We start from the raw sequence: 12,961 nt of genomic DNA, 5'->3' as shown, positions 1-12,961 counted from the left end.
GTTTCTATCCCACTGTGAACGGGTGCATGCAGGCCGGCCGGCTGCCATACGATACTGCTGTTTTTATTCGATACTTCCATGTAAGTGTGTTACTTTTATTTAATAAATTGTTTATGCGGATTCACACTATGGAGGATGTGTCTTTCATTTCCCTGGGTTCCTCCTGCTGAGTTTTGGCTTCTTTGGACGGAGAGTTCCAGGTTGTCCTCCCCCTGTGCTGAGACCGATGGTGGTGTCCCTGCAGAGTGGATTTCTAACATAAGCTTTAATAAAGCTTACCTCTGGTAAGCGTACATCATTATAGGTGGTGGATCCTTCTCACGGGGTGTTTTGCTAATTAAGCCTTCAATCACTTCTGGTGGAATCATCTATGTTAAGGACTGTTTTCATTGAAGTCACTATCAGTCACGGACTCATCTCCTTTATTACTTTTTGAGGATTCATTTGCTTTAAAGATTTTTACAATACAGTCACAATTTTCACCGATTTTTTTTTTTTTTTTTTTTTTTTTTATTAACTATTTATTTAGTCACACATGGTGTTTTGTTAATATTTGGGTTTAGAATATATTGTGTTGTCTCAATCTTGACACAATATATGAGATATTTTGTTAATGGTAATTCTACTTGTTATAGATTATTTGCGATTATATAAAGATATCTTCACATTAGCGTGGTTCTGTTAATTATTTTAATTTTTTAGAAGCACAGTGAAGTCTATTAAGAAGTAGAAGGTATTTGGTACAACACAGACCCTCCCTGGATCAGGGTGTCACTCCAAACTGGAGGAAAGAGCCAGGAGAAAACTGGTCAGAAAAGCTACTAAGAGGCCTACAGCAACTCTGAAGCAGTTGCAGAATTTATGACAGAAAGTCATCTGTGTGCATGTGACAAGAATATCAAATTCTCCACAAATGTGGCTTGTATGGGAGGATTGCAAGAAAAAAAGCTGCTCAAGAAAGGCCACATGCAGTCATGACTGAGCTTTGCCAAAATGCACCTTTTGAAATTTCTGAAGCCACATGAAAAAGGTGTTCTGGTCAGATGAGACAAAAATTTAATTATTTGATCTTGACATCAAACCATATGTCTGGTGGAAATCCAATACAGCTCACCATTGAAATAACACCATGCCTACAGTGAAGCATGGAAGGGGTAATATCCATGTTATGGCCTTTCTCTGCAGCAGGGACTGGGGCACTTGTCAGGATAGAAGGAAAACATTGATGGGGCAAAATACTGTTAAATTCTTGAGGAAAATCTGCTGCCCTCTGCCATGAAGTTGTCAATGGGAAGAGAGTTTACCTTCCGACATAATAACCCAAAGCACACAGCAAAAATAACCACACAGTGGTTTGAAGGTGAAAAAGGGAAATGTCCTTGCATGGCCTAGTCAGAGCCCAGACTTAAACCCCATTGAAAATCTGTGGAATTACTCAAAGACTGCTGTCCACAAATGGTCACCATCAAATTTAAGTGAACAGAGAAGCTGAGCTGATGCTGTCAATCGCAGGCTGTGTGCTGGAGATCCCTCCCATCGCTTTTTTTTTTTTCGCTCTCTTCTTCTTTCTTGGTGTCAGGAAAACTTGTCAGAAGTGATTCATGGAGATAGCAGAGGAATGAGACAGCACACAGAAATGACACTTAGTGCTCTGGATTGAGACAAGTACACACTGTAGAGGGATATGCTTTGTTCATATTTCATGTCTGAGGTTTACAGCCTTTTAAAGAGGAGCTCCAGCCATATTTGTGTGGTGTTTTAATAATAAAAAAAAAAAGTCAGCAAATGACCCCATTTTGGAAAGTAGACACCCCAAGGAAATTGCTAAGAGGCATGTTGAGCCCATTGAATATTCATTTTTTTTTTTGTCCCAAGTGATTGAATAATGACAAAAAAAACAATTTACACAAAGTCGTCACTAAATGATATATTGCTCACACAGGCCATGGGCATATGTGGAATTGCACCCAAAAATACATTCAGCTGCTTCTCCTGAGTACGGGAATACCACACGTGTGGGACTTTTTGGGAGCCTAGCTGCATACGGGGCCCCAAAAACCAATCACTGCCTTCAGGATTTCTAAGGGCGTAAATTTGATTTCACTCCTCACTACCTATCACAGTTTCGAAGGCCATAAAATGCCAAGATGGCACAACCCCCCCCCCCCCCCCAAATGACCCCATTTTGGAAAGTAGACACCCCAAGCTATTTGCTGAGAGGCATGGTGAGTATTTTGCAGCTCTCATTTGTTTTTGAAAATGAAGAAAGACAAGAAAAAAAAATGTTTTTTTTCAATTTTCAAAACTTTGTGACAAAAAGTGAGGTCTGCAAAATACTCACTATACCTCTCAGCAAATAGCTTGGGGTGTCTACTTTCCAAAATAGGGTCATTTGGGGGGGTTTTGTGCCACCTGGGTATTCCATGGCCTCCGAAACTGTGATAGGCAGTGAAGAGTGAAATCAAAAATTTACGCCCTTAGCCTGAATGTGGTGATTGGTTTTCGGGGTTCCGTGCGCGGCTAGCCTCCCAAAAAGTCTCACACATGTGGTATCCCCATACTCAGGAGAAGCAACAGAATGTATTTTGGGGTGTAATTTCACATATTCCCATGGCATGTTTGAGCAATATATCATTTAGTGACAACTTTGTGCAAAAAAAAAAAAAAAAATTGTCTTTTTCCTGCAACTTGTGTCACAATATAAAATATTCCATGGACTCGACATGCCTCTCAGCAAATAGCTTGGGGTGTCTACTTTCCAAAATGGGGTCATTTGGGGGGGTTTTGAACTGTCCTGGCATTTTATGCACAACATTTAGAAGCTTATGTCACACATCACCCACTCTTCTAACCACTTGAAGACAAAGCCCTTTCTGACACTTTTTGTTTACATGAAAAAATTATTTTTTTTTGCAAGAAAATTACTTTGAACCCCCAAACATTATATATTTTTTTTTAGCAAATGCCCTACAGATTAAAATGGTGGGTGTTTCATTTTTTTTTTCACACAGTATTTGCGCAGCGATTTTTCAAACGCATTTTTTGGGGAAAAAACACTTTTTTTAAATTTGAATGCACTAAAACACACTATATTGCCCAAATGTTTGATGAAATAAAAAATGATCTTAGGCTGAGTACATGGATACCAAACATGACATGCTTTAAAATTGCGCACATACGTGCAGTGGCAACAAAATAAATACATTTTTAAAAGCCTTTACAGGTTACCACTTTAGATTTACAGAGGAGGCCTACTGCTAAAATTACTGCCCTCGATTTGACCTTTGTGGTGATACCTCACATGCATGGTGCAATTGCTGTTTACATTTGACGCCAGACCGACGCTTGCGTTCGCCTTAGCGCGAGAGCAGGGGGGGACGGGTGCTTTTTTTTTTTTTTTTTCCTTTATTATTTTTTTGCTTTTTTATCTTATTTTTAAACTGTTTCTTTCATTTTTTTTTTTTTTAATCGTTTTTATTGTTATCTCAGGGAATGTAAATATCCCCTATGATAGCAATAGGTAGTGACAGGTACTCTTTTTTTTTTGAAAAAATTGGGGTCTATTAGACCCTAGATCTCTCCTCTGCCCTCAAAGCATCTGACCACACCAAGATCAGTGTGATAAAATGCTTTCCCAATTTCCCAATGGCGCTGTTTACATCCGGCGAAATCTAAGTCATGAAATGCTCGTAGCTTCCGGTTTCTTAGGCCATAGAGATGTTTGGAGCCACTCTGGTCTCTGATCAGCTCTATGGTCAGCTGGCTGAATCACCGGCTGCATTCTCAGGTTCCCTGTTGAGACAGGAGAGCAAGAGAGAAACACGGAAGACAGTAGGGGGGGCATTCCCTCCCACTGCTTGTAAAAGCAGTCTAGAGGCTAATTAGCCGCTAGGATTGCTTTTACATGAAAGCCGACTGCTGGCTGAAAAGAACGATACCAAGATGATACCTAAACCTGCAGGCATCATTCTGGTATAACCACTCAAAGTCGTGAATTGCGTACCTGAAGACAAAAAAATGGTTAACAATAAAACACAGTACACGGTAAAGTATAAAAATTGCATACCTGAAAAGCAAACATGATAAAACATAATAACAATAAAACATTGCAGAATAGAATACAGTAAAAAAGAGCAGAGCAATAGAGAGAGAATAGAGAGAGAGAGAACAATAAAACGACAACTATTTTTTTTTTATTTTATATATATATATATATATTTTTTTTACACTTTTGTTTTTTGTAACTAACTTTTATAACTGTAACCGGTTCCAGGTTCGGGTCTCTCAAAATGCGATGGCATCTTGGAAGACCCTGTGAAAGTGTGCCTAGTCTGTGCAATGCTGTACCCTACGCCAATACTCAACTAGTGAATGGTAGCGTTCAAAACATTCACCAATGCAAAGACCAGGATTGTCAGGACAGGAGGGACAATAATAGTGGGTGTCACGCCTATATCCGCGCTTGCTGCAGACACAACATCTTTATTGGGGGGGTTCGTTGGGTAGGGGTATTCGGGAGGACATAAAAATGCCTCTCATGCAGCCGGCTGCATTTGGTTGGGGATGTGAATGGGGGAAGTATGGGCGCTGCAGAAGTGGTGGGTTCCCAATTAGGATTGGCGAATGCAGCAGGAAGGGCACTATGGGCACGACGGGCCTGTGTTCGTCTTCTTCTTGGTGGCAGCGGGACACTACTTGTGCTTGCCACCTCACCAGCTTGAACTGCATTTATGGGACTCGCCACGTCACCAAGTGTTACTGCAGTGCTGGTTTGACTACGACCGGGGGGTACTAGGCTGCTGGTGCTTACCAGTTCACCAAAACGCTACCATAAAAAAACTGTTAGCGATCGCAGGGATCAGGCCTGACTCTGCGAGCGCTGCAGTTATGCATTTAGTGTTTTGTAAGTGACAGTGATCGATCAATACTGCACTTGGGTGGGCTGGGCTGGCGGGGGGGCAAAACGCAGGTGCTAGCAGGTATCTGGGCTGATCCCGCTAACACTGCATTTTTGGGAACCCTAAACTGCTGGGGACGATAGTATAGATCGGATCGGATATTGATCTGTTCAGATACTATACCACTAAGGCATCCATGGGTGTTAGCGGTACTGCCGCTAATCTGACGTTGCCTGGGGCGACGCATATCACCGCCAGGCGATTAGGGGGCTAAACCTTTATTTGATAATAAACGGCGGGTGTCCTGACACTATAAAAAATAAACGAACTAACCAGCGTCACCCGTAACGGTTATATGGTGATCAGTGGTGAAAGGGTTAACTAGGGGGCAATCAAGGGGTTAAAACATTTATTAGATAGTATATGGGGGTCCCTGTCGCTATAAAACGCTGACGGCAAACCTAAATATTTACCTCCCTAACTAGCGTCACCAGTGACACTAATACAGCGATCAGAAAAATGATTGCTTAGCGACACCGGTGACGGGGGATGATCAAGGGGTTAAAACTTTATTAGTGGGGGTTAGGGGGGTATCCTAGACCTAAAGGGGGCTACCACTAACTGCCCTACCACACTAACTGTCACAAACTGACACCATGCAGTAATCAGAAAAACTGCTTGGTGTCAGTGTGACGGGGGGATCGGGGGTGTAATGTGTGCCTGGCATGTACTTCTGAGTGTGTGTGTTGTGCACTCACATTACAGTCTTCTCTCCTAGGCGCCGGAACGGAAAATACCGAGACAAGGAGAGATGACATTTCCTTTGCTGCTGTTTAGCATACAGCAGCAGAGGAAGAACGTGATTGGCTGGGAGCGATCGCGAGGGGGGGGCCACGAATGGATGGTCTCCCCCTCGCCTCTCATCGCTCCCAGACACAAGCCGACCGCCTCGGGCACCGATCGGACCCCCCGCCCGTGGGAGGCAGATCACGTACAAGTACGTGATTCTGCCTGCCCGTGCCATTCTGCCGACGTACATCGGCGTGAGGCGGTCGGCAAGTGGTTAAGTATGGGGGAACAGTCACATTATCTTTCATAGGGAGATTAGTAGTCAATTCAGGATCCATATCTCCCCAAATAATAGAGATTACAAAGGGCAGACATGTTTGGCATCTGTCTGTCCCCATAGACAGTGGTGAACCGAGGATAGCCACCCTGAGGGCAGGAAATGTTTATTCACAGAATAAGCAGGTGAAAATAGATGTGGTGGCTGCATTCGTTTTCCATTTCCCCTTTAAGAACTGGTAAATTGCCATGTATTAAATTCTCTACTCCCTGAAGGAGCTGCTTGGTAATTTTGGGTTCTCTGTTGTGCGCCTTGACTCCAAGAACAACCGCAGCCCTTTGACACATTTGGTTAAGTGACAGTTACTGCGCGCATTTATAAGAATACACGAATGGATACCTTTTTTAACTTGACTATGAATTAGTATTAGGAAATGGCCAAAAGGATGTTTAGTGGTAAATAAACTTTGGTGTATTGGTTAGAGTAAATGGCGGTTTGAGTATAAATGATCATACAGAAGGGGTGTTCAGACATAGTCCACTAGACAGTATAATCTCTATGCCAAAGTCATTTATAATGGCGTTCTGTACAACTAAATGGGGATTACCTCATGAATTGCCAAAGTTGGCAATAAACAGTGCATGTAAGTTAGAACTGCAGTGTGTATAAGTCCTCATGCACACGGACGTTTTTACAGCTGCTTTTTTGAGCTTTTTTTGCAGCTTAAAAAGGCCTGTCTATGTTAGTCTATGGCTTCATGCCCACCTAGGCGTTTTTGAGCTGCAAGTGGCATAGGCGTTTTTAAGCTGTAAAAAAAACCCAGGACCAGTGGGTTCTGAGAGACGTTTTTCAGCTGTAAAAACGCTCTAACGCTGAAAAACGCTCAAAAACGTCATTCGTCAACGTTTTTTAGCGTTTTTGATCCATTGAAAAAAAAAAAAAAAAAAAGCTAAAAACGCTAACGTGGAAAAACGCTCAAAAACACTAAAAAACGCTATTGCAAAAACGCTGAAAAAAGTTTTAAAAAATCACTGCAAAGATACTGGCGTTCTCATAACGTTATTTTAACAGCCTGTGTGCATGAGGGCTAATACTATAACCAGTCTAGAGTGCATTCTAGGAGAATGGGTAGGGTATGGTGCAATGTTCCCTGAGATTTACCTCTTGGCATAAGCAATAGGTAAAGGTCTCTGTGTAGCAGTTGGAAAAAGACAGTTTTCAGTCCTAACTCTGTGCATTGGGGCCCAGTTGTACCATTTGGTGCACATGAGAATAGTCTCAGTCAATCTTTGGGGCAACAATAGGGCTACTAGATGGCTGTGTGGTCAGTTCCTAAAGGGCTCAATGTCTCTCATTAGAAGTGGAAGTCCCCACAGCAGCTCCCCAGTCCCAGTGATATTGCAGCTCACCATGTAATCACACACAGCAATTAGTCCATTCTCTGTTCTGAACCCAGGAGACTCTGGCTGTCAGCATACCTGGACTTGGCACTCTTGATCCCGCTCAGGCAGCCATTATGCAGCAGTGGTGGTGTACACTCTCCTGTCTCCCTCATGGTCATAGTTATGTCCTGTACAGACTAGGAAAATGCAGCTATTTTCCTCCTGGCAGTATTTCTCTGGGGAATGTAGATCAAAAGCTCTTGATTACAGTAGAGGTCTCCTCTGGACTACAATTCCCACAGTGCACTGCTGCTTGACTCAGTCTATTGAACATTTCTTGCTCAGCAGCTTCCTCCTCTTGCTGAAACAGCTGTTAACCAGTTCAACACTGCAGGGGAGTAGCTACAGCCATTGTTCTCTCATTCTTGGCCAAGCATCTGGCTACAAATGTTCTTTATGTTTAGGTATACTTTAGAGCTGCACAATTAATCGTTAAAGAATCGAGATTGCAATTCTACACCCCCCCCCCGCAATCTTAACACAGCACTTGCCCGATTCAATGTAGAGAGTTCTCTGCTTAAGCCAACAGCTGTCAAAAAAAAAAAAACAGGCAGCCTCACAAGTTTATCACAACATTGCTAAGGCAGTTATAAAGAGAAACATTGTAACATTTCCTTCTTTCCGATCAATGCAATGAACTTCTGTCTGTAGATGAGGGCAGTTTAACCACTTGAAGACTAAACCTTTTTCTAACACTTGCTTACAAGTTAAAATCATTTGTTTTTGCTAGAAAATTACTTAGAACCCCCAAACATTATATATAAATATATATTTACGCAGAGACCCCCTAGAGCAGGGGTAGGCAACCTGGGGCCCTCCAGCTGTTGCAGAACTACAAGTCCCATCATGCCTCTGGGAGTAATTGTAACTGCCAGCCTTGCGATGCCTCATAGGAAATGTAGTTCCACAACAGCTGGAGGGCCCCAGGCTGCCTACCCCTGCCCAAAAGCACAGGTGTCAAACACAAGGCCCGCGGGCTGAATCCGACCCTCCAGGCCATTTTATGTGGACCTCGCACTTCTCCTGCAGCAACCCCTTTGTCTCTGCTCAGACCTTGTCTCAGTCAACAGCAGAGTGGAGTACAGACCTCCTCCGGCAGATCCTGCACTTCTCTTTGCAGCCGCAGAGAGACTCATCTCTGCCCCCTCCCCATCTCAACAGTCAGCAGCAGAAAGGAGTACAGAACTCCTACAGATTTTGCACCTCCACTGGTCTCCTCCCAGATCCTACACTTTCTGCCTCCCAGCTCTTCCCCCAGCAGCAGCACAAGGTAAGAGGGGTGCACTGTGATGTAAGGGAGGGTGGGGGACTCTTGACTTCTGATGGTGGTGGGGCTCTTGACATCTGATGTAAGGGTGAGTGCGGTGCTCTGGACATCTCGTCTTACAGATGCAACCATAATGCTGATGCGGCCCGTGATGAAATAGAGTGCGATACCCCTGCCCTAGAGAATAAAATGGCAGTTGTTGAAATATTTTATGTCACACTGTATTTGCGCAGCGGTCTTTTAAAGGCAATATTTTTGGGAAAAAAAAACACTTTAATGAATTAAAAAAAAAAAGGAAACAGTAAAAGTTAGCCCAATTTGTTTGTATAATGTAAAAGATGATTTTATGCTGTGAGAATCGTGAACTTTATTCTTAGCAAAAAAAATCGTGATTCTCATTTTAACCCGAATTATGCAGCTCTAGTATACTTTAATAACATTTACCCCTGTGCAAGAGGGTTTATTCGAAATAGCTGTTTACGTGTTCCTTCTTTTGTTTTTGATACAGTCTTTGGAAGAAAAATAGTGCTTCAAAAAATTATGGACCAGCAGACAGAAAACACAATTGTTTCCTGGTGTAACTGACAAACTAGCCATTCTACACAATGCAATTTAATCTGAAAGACACCACTCTACTGGTAAAGGTCTATTCCTAGTGTCCCTTTTCTGCAGTAAAATATATGAATCTTTACTTCAATTTAAGTAAACATCCCACTGTGTCCTAAATTACATCTATAACAGTTTAGTGCATTTTTAAAGAGAAACTATAACAGCCCATTCATATCTACGAATGTGCGACACCACATGCCCTGCAACACACATGCATTAGAGCTGCACGATTAATCGCCAAGAATTATCACGATTTTTTCCCCGTACTGACAAAAGTGTTTCTCGATTCTTAAAGTGGAGTTCTAGTCATATTTTTTTTTTACAGTATTCTGCTGCATTAAATCTAAATAACAACCTTTGGAAAAAAAAATTTATTTTTTTTTACTCACCTTTTCAGGTCTGTTGCTAGGGGGTCCCTCGTAATCTGCCTCTTCCTCTCCAAGGTGCCTGATGTCATTTCCCTCGTCGCTAGTGCTGCTGGGAGATGGCTGTCATCATTTCCCAGGAGTCACTGGGCAGCGGCAAGGGCTTCGTTGCCATCACAACGGGGGGCGGGCACTTCCGACGACGACGCCCGCTGTGATGGCAATGTCTGTACGACGCATGCGAGAGAACAGGCGGTGCATGCTGGTCGCTCAGCTGCACCAGAGCCCCAGAAGATAGTACTTGTGGGCTTCACATGCCCACAAGCACTATGGAAACTGCCTGTAAAGAGGAATATAAATTATATTCCTCTACGAAATCGGCCATCGAGGGCCGATTCAGCAAAGAAACGTGAGTGCTCTAAAAATACTTATTAAATAAAGATATGGATCCTAAAAAAAAAATAACAGTGGGAACTCCACTTTAGGCAAAGAATTCTCTCTGCTCTTCTGAAGCCACAGCCATCAAAAGAAAGGAAGAAAAAAAACGGGCAGTCTGCCAAGAATCACATTCTTTAGCAGTGAGGCCGGGTTCACACTGGTGCAACACGACAGAAGTCCTACTTTGGATCCGTCTTTGCCCTGCGATTTGAAGCCGACATACGTTTGACTTTCAATGAACGGGGATCCGACTTGGATCCCCGCCAATACCAGGCACTGTGTTTGATATGAATCATGAGGGGGAACTCCACGCCAAATTTTAAATAAAAAACCGGCATGAGTTCCCCCTCCAAGAGCATACCAGGCCCTTGGGTCTGGTATGGATTTTAAGGTGAACCCCCTACGTTGAAAAAACGGCATTGGGGTCCCCCCCAAATCCATACCAGACCCTTATCCGAGCACGCAGCCTGGCCGGTCAGGAAAAGGGGTGGGGACGAGCGAGCGCCCCCTCCGCCTGAACTGTACCAGGCCGAATGCCCTCAACATGGGGAGTGGGTGCTTTGGGGCGGGGGGGCGCCCTGTGGCCCCCCACCCCAAAGCACCTTGTCCCCATGTTGATGAGGAAAAGGGCCTCTTCCTGACAACCCTGGCCGTCGGTTGTCAGGGTCTGCGGGCGGGGGGCTTATCTGAATCCGGGAGCCACCTTTAATAAAGGGGCTCCCAGATCCCGGCCCCCCACCCTATGTGAATGAGTATGGCGTACATTGTACCCCTACCCATTCACCTAGGAAAAAAAGTGTCACACTAGACAGGTTTTTAAAGTAATTTCTTAGGCAGCTCCAGGGGTCTTATTCCGACTTCGGGGGGTCTCTTCCTTCTTCTCCGTGCTCTACGGCCTCTTCTCCATGCTCTCCGGTTCTTCTCTCGCTCTCCGGTATCTTCTGCCGGGCTCCTCTGCTATCTTCTGCTCTTTTGCCCGCTCTTTTGCTAGTGATGGCCTGGTCTTCTCCGCCGTCTTCTTCCCTCTTCTCTTCTTCCGATGTTGACACGACGCTCTCTCCCACTGTAATGTCGTGACTTATATAGGGATGGGGCGTGGTCACCGGGTGATGTCACCCTGTGACCCCGCCCCTTATGACGTCCCAGTCCCCAGTCCCGGGGCATGATTGGATTGTGACGTCATAAGGGGTGGGGTCACCGGGTGACATCACCCGGTGACCACGCCCCATCCCTATATAAGTCGTTGCGGACCGCGCACACGGCATTACAGTGGGAGAGAGTGTCGTGTCAACATCGGAAGAAGACAGTTACAGTTTCTTGCTTTAAAGCGGAGTTCCAGGCTTTTTATGTTTATTAAAAGTCTGCAGCTACAAAAAGTGTAGTTGCTGACTTTTAATAAACAGACACTTACCTGTTTCACGATCAAGGGATGCGGCCGAATGGAGCATCGCTCCTCTCCCCCTCCTCTCCACTGGTGCCTCCATTGCCACTCTGGGCACCCGGCTGTGACAGCTTTCGGCACGATGCGCTCCCGGAGTGGACAGGCGATTTCCTGGGACCTGTCACGTGTCCCAGGAGATCGCCTAGAGGGAGGGGCCGCCTAAGGCGGAAGGAGGAGTCGCCTTGGCGGTCCCTGGGCAGAAGGAGGAAGTGGGACAGGAAGTCCCCCTCCTAACGAAGCCCCCCCCCCCCTGAAAAAAAATTACATGCCAAATGTGGCATGTAAGGGGGCGAGGAGTGCTTAAAGCGGACCATTTTTGGGTGGAACTCCGCTTTAAGTATAGGAAATCCCAGTCTCAAATCTTATATATGCTTTAGCATGCTAATGTAATTTTCAGTCTTTGCAAATCTGCATTTTTTTTTTTTTTTTAATTTCATCTGGTGATTCTGCCATGAAAGTCCTTGTACAAACATTTTCTGACAACATTATCCCCCCTCAATCATGCTCCTTTGTCATCCTTTCACATTCGATGGAGAGAAGTGGCCATTTCAACATTACATAGCATGGTCCCCTGTTATTACAATTAGGAAACCTCCCCTGAGAAAAGCCATACGGTAATTACTGGAATGCATGCATTTAGACAGGAAGGGCTTCAAAGAGGATACAGGAGATCTACAGTACTGAAATACAACAAAGAATAATAAAAAAAAAAAAGAATTTAAACAGTGTTTTATTTTTAAAAAAAAGCAGCAAAGGTTTGAGATACACAGTGTTTTAGTAAACTAATTGTCATTAGGTTAGGGTCCATTCACATACACACTGCCATAAACTTGCACATTAGTGCAACACATATTTGTACACTGCGTTGTCATTAATTGTGAATGGCATTCCAAACGCACTTCCACAATGCACATGTGCTGTGAAAAAGCATGTTTCATCATGTGCGAAGGTGCACTGCATTCATTCTGAATGGGCTACCTAATGCTATATGTGACAACACACAAAAATACATCAGCTCTCTGCTTTGCGGTTTAACCAATTAAGGACCGGAAAGCATTTTCCCCCTTAATGAGGCACTGCGTTGCTTTAACTGACAATTGCGCGGTCGTGCAACGCTGTACCCAAACAAAATTGATGTCCATTTTTTCCCACAAATAGAGCTTTCTTTTGGTGGTATTTGATCACCTCTGCGGTTTTTATTTTTTGTACTATAAATAAAAAAAAGAGCGACATTTTTGAAAAAAACAAACAATATTTTTTACTTTTTGGTATAATAAATATCCAAAAAAAAAGTTTAAGAAAACAAATTTCTTCCTCAGTTTAGGCCAATATGTATTCTGCTACATATTTTTGGTAAAAAAAAAAAAAAAATCACAATAAGCGAATAATGATTGGTTTGCGCAAAAATTATAGTGTCTACAAACTATGGGATAGA

Source organism: Aquarana catesbeiana, linkage group LG03 (genome assembly GCF_042186555.1).
Source record: "Aquarana catesbeiana isolate 2022-GZ linkage group LG03, ASM4218655v1, whole genome shotgun sequence".
NCBI lineage: Eukaryota > Metazoa > Chordata > Amphibia > Anura > Ranidae > Aquarana > Aquarana catesbeiana.
Note: the sequence above shows the minus strand (reverse complement) of the source record.